Genomic DNA, 11,004 nt, shown 5'->3' on the forward strand with positions numbered 1-11,004 from the left:
AGAGAGAGAGAGAGAGAGAGAGAGAGAGAGAGAGAGAGAGAGAGAGACTATATATATGCCTCTCGCTCTCGCTCTCAGGTAAATACTTCGCGGCCCGCCAGTCAGTCGGCGCTCGCGCGGCGCTGAGCGGACGTGTTGATGAATGCATCAGGCAAATGGGCATTATATCACTTTTAAATATCAACTCTCGTTTGCGCTGAAATCACAGATTAGAAACCTGAAATAGTACAGCGCCAACAATTGACCTGTGTGTACGTCTTGTCGTGTATTCCAAAAATATTATGTATTTATTGTAATAAAGGTAATATCTCCAACAATGGGGGGCTTTTCCATTCGGTGGTGTGGTAAAAATAGCAAAACATCTAATTACAAAACAAACGGAATCACATTTCATCGGTAATTAAATATTAAATATGTACTTTTTTAATTTTCGTCCATTATAGCAAAGCTCCAGTTAAACTAGTCGATTTTAAGTTTCGAATACGTGCTGAACAATCGTAGCGCAGTTGTCACCGTAATGATTTGGCAGAATAGTTTTCAAACAAATTAAATGACATTTAGTTTCTATTTCTGGTTAAATACTCGATGAGTTAATATGTAAGTGAACCTATGACCTACACCTATATAAAAGTGATAAGTCATCATTCTTTACACTGTACACACTATCGGCCACTATATCAGCTCAAAGTATGGTGGGAACTTCACACGTCATCAATGTCAAAGGCTACAAATTCGCAACGGTGGTGCGTTCTGCGGGACGTTCAAGATTTGCCCGTACATTGTGTCATTGTGTTTTGTGTTGGATATGTCCTACACAAGACACATGTTTGCGCGCAATGTACTCAGAAATTTCGAATGCCTCGCTGAACGCACCCACCCACACTTATGATTCGAAAAGACTAAGAGCGATGTCACATGATGCGTTGCGTTGGCTTTGCGACACCTGAGTGACGCTGCTTTGTACTACATATAAATTAGAACTACATGCCACATGGTGCGCTGAATATAAGGGGCCAGGAGACGAAGTGGGGAGGGGTGCTGCGGTGTATGTATTGCTCGGTGCGTCAAAATTATAATGTTGCGACGACGCAGCGCACCGGGGCAGTGGCCGTGTGGCATTGCTCTAAGTGGTGGAAGCTCCACGTTAACAAATTAAACTCCTGGTATAGGAAACCAGCATTCTACCATCTAGGCTGGGTTATAGCGTGGATTTGGCGAATTATTACGAAATTTAACGAAGTTATTATTGCCTTTTCACCCTATTACTAAAATTGTATATATTCGTAAGGCAGAGTCCTCCCAGAAAAATAACCAAGAAACTCTGAGTTGCTTTGTGTAAATAAGCATTTGTATACAATTATCGTTACAATATTTATTTCAAATAATTCATAAATTGAGATAGTCTGCAAGAGCTAAACGGGTCAGTAAACTGAATTTTTGGTCATCCAAGTGTGCTGAAGCCGTATAAAAAACCTTTAGTGTACAGATTTTGCTTCACTGTATTAAACTTCGTAAATGGAAAATTTTGATTATCAACCGGAATCTTATCATAGAACCGTATACATTGCACGTTAAATGAATTTGTGGTTTGTGAAGACGACTGTCAACAACAGCCAGTTTTTTTTATTTCTCGTGTTAATGTTCATCACTATTTTTCATACAAAAATTAAACTTTCATAGTGCTAGCTAGTGACGATTGCGCTAAGTTTATCACGTTGTGTAATATTAAAGTGATTTAGAATTTAGTGACACATAAGCAATTAGTGGCACATAGGCAATTCTTAGTCTTTAAACTTAGTTAAGACTTAGACTGGTGTTTAGGCACTATTTACATTTTTATGGACAAGAACAATGCTGAATTGCAAATATTTGGCGTAAATTGAAAACCGAAAACTTACCCGTCAACCACTTCCAGTAAAACCATATATGCACGTATTTAAACTTCGAAAGTGTCAGGCAGAATTTATCGATTTTACAGCTAACGACACGGGGTTTTACACTTGAGATTTAATTTAAACTCTATTGCACTTACGATAAGAACGATCCAAAGTGTACAACCCAGCAATCTGGAGATTGTGTAAGCAGATATAGGTATAAATATACATCTAGTCGTATTGTGGCTTTTAGAAGCTATAATTAGATTTGTAATAAACATTGTCTAGACGGAGAGTATAGTTGTCGCTAAGATGCGCTATATAATTTATAAGGAGTAATTTTATACGCGATAAATTAGACCTTGCCAGAACGTGAAGTCAAAATACATATATAGAATAGGGTGTAGTTATATATGGAATTTAAATTGGCTCAGCGCGCGATGAAGCAAACTGTGCTTAGGGTTTCTCTAATGGACATCCCTAATGAAGTCATACGTCAGAACTTTAAAGTGACCGACATAGCTTGCAAAATAATAGGTTTAAGTATGTGGGAATGGGCCAGACATGTCTGCAGGAGGACGAACGGCCGATAGAGTAGACTTTTTCTGGAGTGGCGACCACGTCAAGGAAAACGTAGTGTAGGTCGACCTGAGAAATGTGGCCGACAGCGGCTGGATGTGGACAGCACAGGACCAGAAGATTTGGCGTGGTCAAGGAGAGGCTTATTTTCAGCAATGGACGCTTGGAAACTGATAATGATGACACGTGGAGTAACTGTGTCGTGATCCAAAGGTGATAATTGATTACTTCAGGGAAAGAGAGGCGTACGAGCCATAGAAGCAGGTTGAAAGAACGATTGCTAGTCATTTAAAAATTCGATGGTTCAAAACAAAAGGGCGGCATGACTATGACTTCAATTTCTAACTTACGTAAACTTTAATAGCAATACCTCTCGTTATGGCGAAAGTAAACATCGGAATGAAAGTTCACATCGAAGACGGTTCACAGTTCTTGAATGACATGCAATGTTTCCAACTATTTATGAATGTGTTTTTTCGTTTTTATAAACATGTGTAACGAAAGCAGTACAGGATGGCGGACAAGCGAAATGAAAATAAAATGTCGTTAATTTGGTATTTATTCGGGCAGAGTTTCACCCTATTAATAATTGATACGATAATGTGTTGTTACAATGGCGCCAACTCGTATTTATACTTATTCCTCTCCAAAAATCAATTAGATACTAGAATTCAAAATCTTTGTACATAGATGAGAAACTACGTATTGAAAAGCTATTTGGAATTAATAATAAATCGAACACAGCATCAAACTATCATCAAGCTATCAGTTCTAAACAAGAATGTAAATTTTAAGAGAAAGTTTTAATTTAATTCTAGTAGTATCTTGAACTAAGTGGCGTTGTATAATTATTTCACATAATACATTTCTAATTAGTAATTCTAGGATTGTGAGAAATTAATAATTATTTATCATTTTACAACTAAAAACTTCTAGCTGCTGTAGAACTCTTTGTGAAAGAGTTGTGGTGCGGAAGTGCTACTATTTCTGCTGTCAATCAGTAATGTGAGCATTATTGAGTTGCGAATTTGAAGAGTAAGAGTGCTGGTGAAATTACAGGCACATGAAACTTGTCAACTTACGTCTCTTCGTCTGTGGTAGTGTCCTTTACATCTTTTTAGAAGGTTTTAACTCATTTCTCCCCAAAATCGTGGGCAGAAACGGCGAATACGGAATGTGGCATAATTGCATACCTATTACAAATTTTGACGTAAAAATCTTATAAATACAATGAATAGCGACATCTCTAGCCTAGACTTGTAGCTGTAAAGATATCGAACAGGGTGACGAAATACTTAAGATTTCTCATAGATGACGCCACGGCTAAAAAGTCATTGAAAAATCAAATGTAAAAAATCTTTTTTAGACGAGAAAGAGGCACATACACACTCCCACAATACTCATCTTGCAATTCAGTGGATTCTCACTACTAAGGACGCACATTACGAATCGATTCAAGTGCATACGATTTAACAATTTTTTGTATCCATTTCAATGCTAATCGATTCGTAGAAAGACAAATCGAATCATCCAGATCAGAAAGCATTCTGTAATAATATCATTAAATCAAATAATTTTATTTACCACAAATATTTAGTAGTAAATAGTTATTGGCCTTTATTTTGATTTCCGGGTGAGCTTCCACTTGTGGGATAGGTTTCGTAGCTTTCTTAGTAGTCGTATCTATCCTCGTAGCTGTTTCGCCGTAGACTATCTCTTGTAACTCTTTAAAAGTTGCTATAATAATGAACCACGTCATTGTGTTAGTTGCGCCTACTTGGTCCTGCTTTATAAAGTTATAATAATCAAAATACAAACTGAATTTCAGTGATCTGTTTTTCTATAAATTAGTATGTTCTCAATCTCCCTTCTACATACATGATTTTAAATGCCAATAGCGCCCCGAGCCCTAAATCCGAGATTTCACCCTTAAACCGCTACACGACAGATAGGTGCAAATTATTCATCGCCATTATAAATTAAATTCATTCGCGTACCTCAGGCGCAGCTGAGGTTCAATGTGACGAGGTTTCAGATAAGGAAAAATTGCTTGAATATGTTATGTTTGGTAAAATATATTATTATAGATAGATAACGTTAGATTAGATGATGCCACAGATTTTGCATGCAATTCTTAAATTTTATTTATGGAATTTTACAGCGAACACCTCTAAAAATTTTGCGTTACAGAAAATTGCAGGCGTTGTGAATTTAAAACATTTTAGAACCACATATGACATTAACAGCTGTTGTTTTGTAAGTACGCATGGTTAATTATATTTCGACATGATTTTTGGGTGCTACTTACGCGAAACAACTTAGAATAATATTATAACCGTAAAACCGATATTTTTTATTTTTGTTAAGTTATAGATGCATTTTGGAAAAGCGGTTAAGCTACATAAATAGTTTAAATTTGTATTGAATTGATATTCAATTATTTTAATGTGAAATTACTGAACTAGTTTGTTATAATTATTAATACAAAGATCGAACACTCAGAAAAGAAGTCCAAAAAAAAAGCTAAGAATTCGTTGAAAAACCAAATACAAAGATACGACACTGGCACATAGAAAAATTCGTGAGGTCCGCTGGTTCATTCCGTGGCTTAGTTGGTATAACGTCTGACATGGTATGCTAGAAGACGCCGGTTCGAAGCCGGCCGACTCGAAGGAATTTATCTATATGTTATCATTTGATATTACATATTGTTTCAAGACTAGAATAAATAAATAAATAAATAAATAAATAAAAGACCCGCTTATTCAACCAACCAGTGGTTCCTACCACACTATGATTTACGGTGCCGAAACGTGGACGCTCACACAGCAGGCTGTTACAGAATGAGAGTTGCACAAGGAGCCACTAAGGTCCAGTATATAGGAGATTAGATAACGAACTTAAAATGGAGCTGGACAGCACATATTGCGAGACGTGGTGAAGACAGATGGAGTAAAGCGATAATCGAATGGTGGCCAAGAAATGGTGACAGAAACGTGAGACGTCCTGTAACGAGATAGATGGACGACATCGTCAAAGTTGTTGGTGGTACATTGGGCACAGGATCGTGGTGGATGGCATAAACTACGGGAGATCTATACCCGTCAGTGGGTAAGTCAGGCTGTGAGCATTGATCATTATTATGTTTTAGATATAATCAACTTTGTCATTCCTAAATGTAAAAATCTAATTCTGAAGTAAATTTTCTCTAAAACCATATACAATTGGCAGACGGTAGATTTCGTTCCGAATTCGGAACATTAAAACATATCACTTCGACGGAAATATCATAGCTGAAAGGATTTTGAAACTCTGTGCATAGTCTGCCACACTGGCCCAGTAATTGGGAATTTTACACGTTTTCCAACAGTTACAAAATCTTCGGCATGTAGGTATCATCACGTTTGCATTTTGCAATAGTGACAAAGTACAGTATAGATAGCGTGTGTGACAAAATTTAAGGCTATGTTTAAATATACTTAATAGAGTACCACAAGGTACAATTCTGTGCCCCTTCGCATCCATATCGGCTTCACACATTTGTCATCGGTCCATCTAGTGGAGGTCTTTTATCTCATCATTTCATGCAAATGAAAGCACCCAAACGTATGTTGACATAAGATCCTTCAGTCCAATCACATCCCATACCCACAGAACTAACAAAACCTCGCACCCTTTGTATTTGCATTAACATTGTGCTCCGAACTTGAGTGGCCTATTGTTTTACGTACCACACTGCCAACTTATATTTTGCTGTTGACAAAATATGATCACTAAAAATTACAAGGTCAATTTTGAGATTTTGTGAGGGTAAATGTAAGTTTGTAAAATATATGTGAAACTTGAAAGCAAGTTGATTTCATTAAGCATTCCGTTCCCATTTGGCAAAGCATTGTTCTTTTAAGTATCAGAAGTGTGTTCGTATGATAATCACGTACTGGGACAAGTTTGTATGCATAATTTTGATAGATAATGCTGTGAGAAGGGTTTTTGTGGTAAGCTTTTATAGTTTTTGGGCTCTTTCGACAATATAGCGGCGGGATAACATTTGCTTCGCAATTACTAGGTCAATGATTTGAATCCCTGTAGTATACAGTACCCATGACTAATTTCTAAGTTAGGTACGTGCTTGAATAATAATATTAATGATAATAATAATAATAATAATAATGATGACGATGATGATGATGACGACCTACAACTTCAATAAATTGTCCTGTTTCACTGCAGTTTACGCCTAGGAGCCATTTTGTCGTGACTTTCTTGTATTCGTAATTATTTAGGGAATAAATTTTCAAATTTAAATTTTCTTTATTGTATAGGTACGATCCCAGAAAGGTAAAAAAAACGATTTATAAAGGCAGTATGAAACGACTTTTTCAGGCACACTATATCGTGTCGTCTCTTACCATTAGTCAGGTTTACATCGTAAGCTATTAACGAATGCTTTCTTGATACGGTGTGTAATATAAATAATTGGCGTATAGATAAAACCTGACATGATTTGTATAGGTCCACTGTGGGGTGGAGTATAGACCTATAAGTAGCTTACCTTAAGGATACAGCGTTGAGCTCGTTCAATAAGTGCAGCAACACCCCAAGAAGTAACACATTATATAAATAAGTACTGTCAGAGTGCATAATACACCATTTTAATAGTCTCGAAGTCTCCCATGTTTCTAAGGGTTTTGAAAATACAGATTAACTTCCTGTTGCGTGCTGCAAGTTGCGTGATATGAGAAATAAAGTTTCAATTTTGATCGAGAGTGATGCCTATGATGATATTTAGTACGTAAATGGAATTCTTTCAAGGCAGGGACAAGAACAATCATTAACGTGTGGACTGGGACAGTGATGGGGTTTTAAATGGAGATGTCCATGCGTAACATTTGGGTTGCAAATTGAAAAAGAAATATATTTAGTTTTCTTGGCATTAATTGTGAGGAAATCATCGATGAACCATTTTAGAACTGTACCCAATCCACTTTGGGCAAATTTAAATGTTTCTTCCCAAGTTTTGGCACAAAAAATAAGGGCTGTGTCGTCGGCGAAAGATATTGTTTTACCATTTTCTATATTAATACAACAGAGGTCATTTATAAAAACTAAGAATATGGTTGGACCGAGAATACTTCCTTGAGGGATTCCATGGGTAATACTTATCTCTGAACTCCAATAATCATCTATTCTTGTGCATTGTGTTCTATTTGTCAGGTAAGACTCAAAAAGTTTTAATTGTACATTTCTTACACCTAGTCGCTGAAGTTTAGATAACAGGGTAGGTGTAGAGACCGTATCGAATGCCTTAGCGAGATCTAGAAATATAGATAACATTTCATACCCCTGTCCAGATTCTCGGCCACATAATTTGTAAGATCATGAACAGCATCTCCAGTAGATTTCCCAGCACGAAACCCGTACTGTTGTTCCGAGAGTAGTTTGTTATTTTCTAAGAATTTAATAAGTCTGTTGTTCATGATGAGTTCAAGAATCTTAGACAAGGAAGACATGGAGATTGGATGGTAATTATCCATTCAATTCAATCATTCTACTACCAATCTTCAACACAGGTCGAATCTATCGAAGATTTCTTAAAAATGTCAGGGAATATTCCAGTATTTATACTGAGGCGACATATATGTGTAATGGCTGGAAAAAGGATGTCCTTGAAGCTTTTAGTAAATACTCAACCGATTCTGGTGTCGATTTTCATATATTTCATTTCATTTATCATTTCATTCGATTAATCATATATTTGATGCATGGGAAGTCTCACATGATTCTAATGGTGTATTCTGTGACCTTTCCAAGGCTTTTGATTGTGTACACCATGATAAATACTGGTCAGCAAACTTCGCCATTATGGTGTGGCGGGACGTGATCTCGACCTTCTTAAATCGTATTTGCGTGGTAGGGTACAGAGGGTCGATGTTAACGGTACGAGATCATCAGGGTCTGCAATAGCATGGGTGTCCCTCAAGGTTCAAATCTAGGCCCATTTTTGTTGTTAGTTTATATTAATAACTTACTTAGTCTCATGGAGGGTATAAAACATGAGATAGTATTGTTTGCTAATGATACTTCCTTATTATTTAAAGTTAAAAGGCACCAATGTTCCTACGACGATGTGAACAATGCTGTATCTAAAGTAGTTGATTGGTTTGCTGTTAATAACCTACTCCTTAATGAGAAAAAAACAAATTGTGTGAAATTTACATTACCCAATGTTAGAGAGACGGTTACAAACATTGTAGTTATAAACGAAAAATTGAATTTTGTGGATACAGTTGTATTTCTAGGTATAACGTTAGATGCTAAATTGCAATGGGGTCCCCATATAAGTAAGTTATCAAAACGGCTTAGCTCCACAGTGTACGCGATTAAAAAAATAAGCAAACTTTCAGACGTCAAAACCGCTAGATTGGTTTACTTCAGCTACTTTCACAGTCTAATGACATACGGCACTTTGCTTTGGGGTAATGCCGCCGATATCAATAGAATCTTTGTTCTGCAGAAACGTGCAGTTAGGGCAATTTACAATCTGGGCCCCAAAGTATCTTTGAGAGATAAGTTTAAGGAAATTAACATTCTTACACTAGCCTCACAGTACATTTATGAAAATGTAATTTATGTTAAAAGGAATAGTAATTTCTTTATGAACAATAGTGACAGACATAACATTAATACGAGGAATAAATATAAATTAGCTTTTCTTGATAGTCGTCTTAACAAAGTCAAAAAAGTTTTTGATATACAAAATTTGCCTTTCACGAGGTTTTGAAACTACAGTGAAACAAAAACTTTATACTAAAGGTTATTATACAACTTCTGCGTACTTGGATGACAAAAATTCGTGGCAGTAACCCGTTTAGCTCATGGAGGTAGTCTCGATCTCTGATGTTTCAAATAAAAATATATATATAGTGTAAATGTGGAATGTGTACAAATGTTATTTACAAAGAGTAACCCCTTTCTTGCTCATTCTTCTCAGGGGAATCTGCCCTACGAATGAGCGGTAGAGTTCAACCATTGTGACAATTTCAAGTGTAATAATGCTTAGCTATGAAATAAAGATTATTTTGAATTTGAATTTGAATACTTAATAGGAATAGGTAGGTTTTTAGTAGCAGTAGAGTTCTTTGTGAAAGAGTTGATCCAAGGAAGTACTGCCATCTTACCTATTACTGCCGCCAAACAGTAATGTAAACATTACTATGTTCGATTTTGAAGGGTAAGGTTACTGGTGAAATTACAGGCACATGAAATTTGTCAACTTATGTCTCAGAGAGACGAGCACAGTGGTAATGCCCCTCAGACCTTTGCGATTTGAAGCTCTGAGTTGTACTGCAAGTGTTATGGACAGGACAGCTTACCATCAGGCGCACGACTTGTTCATCTCGTCGCTTAATATATTATAAAAAAAATACATAAATCTTTCTACATAAGTTTGGATCATAGTGATCGACCTTACCGATCCTTAGGGTATACGAGAAGGGCACTATAACCTGTACCCGCACAGCAACCTTATAAGTTCAGGTTCTGACCCCAGATCAGCCAGTGTACAGGGTTGTCACAGACCTCTGTGACTTAACTTCATCCGGTACTCGAAACACCAGTGCTTCGAGTGAGCCGCCCCGGGTGCACGTACAGTACCATATCTCCTCATTGGTGGTGGAGCTATAAGGCACGTTCACTTCCCGACGTCGAAAAACGACGTCTCTCCGGTTCCCAATAACTTAAGCGGCTAGTTGCCAGTAGCTTCCAACTTAAAGGGCAACTCACGTGTCCTGTGCATCTCCTCGCTTTAGGCGCTCAACTAGACCGCTACTTAGACGCGCTAGCTGCTCGACAGATGCCCTGGTCACATGCTACCAGGGTACACAAACAAGTCCGTCTCTGCAGCTCACCACAATCCCCTCTAAAAAAAGTACAGTCAACAGTAGATTAAGCTATCATTAGTTCGAATTTCGTCTCCAGTGTAATGGAACAAGATCCGTCAATATGTAGTTTGATGTGCTGCCGTCTGTAGCTCTCGCTAAAGATTAAGGAAAACATCGTGATAAAGACGTGAAGCCCCGATTCGCATAAAAGCATCGTGACGGACTATAACATAAACCCTGTCCTTAGAATATATTATGATGTTTTCGTACCATGTTTTAATTCATGATTAAAAAATCAATATTACAAACCTTATAGCGACATCTCTTGTCAACCTCTGTCTGCTACAAAGGAAACTTTCAAAGATTAAAAAAAGCCCTTGAAAACTAAAAGTAAAGATCTGTAATAAACGCATAGAGGAATTCGTGAGATTTGATGATTCGATCTGTACCTCAGGCGGTAGGGCGGTTGCCCGAGATCGGCAAAACAGACACAAGTTCGAGTCCTATTAGACCGAAGGAAAATATACGTATATATAATTTAGTAGTATTCCTTGTGAAAGAGTTCCAGAGTCCAGAGAAGTACTGCTACCATATCTATATCTGCAATATGAGCATTACTGCGTTCCGGTCTTGAAGGGTATGGGTCAGGGTAATGCGCGCACTGGCAGCAC

Source organism: Hyposmocoma kahamanoa, unplaced genomic scaffold (assembly GCF_003589595.1).
Source record: "Hyposmocoma kahamanoa isolate Upper Pololo Valley unplaced genomic scaffold, ASM358959v1 161, whole genome shotgun sequence".
In the NCBI taxonomy this organism is placed as follows: domain Eukaryota; kingdom Metazoa; phylum Arthropoda; class Insecta; order Lepidoptera; family Cosmopterigidae; genus Hyposmocoma; species Hyposmocoma kahamanoa.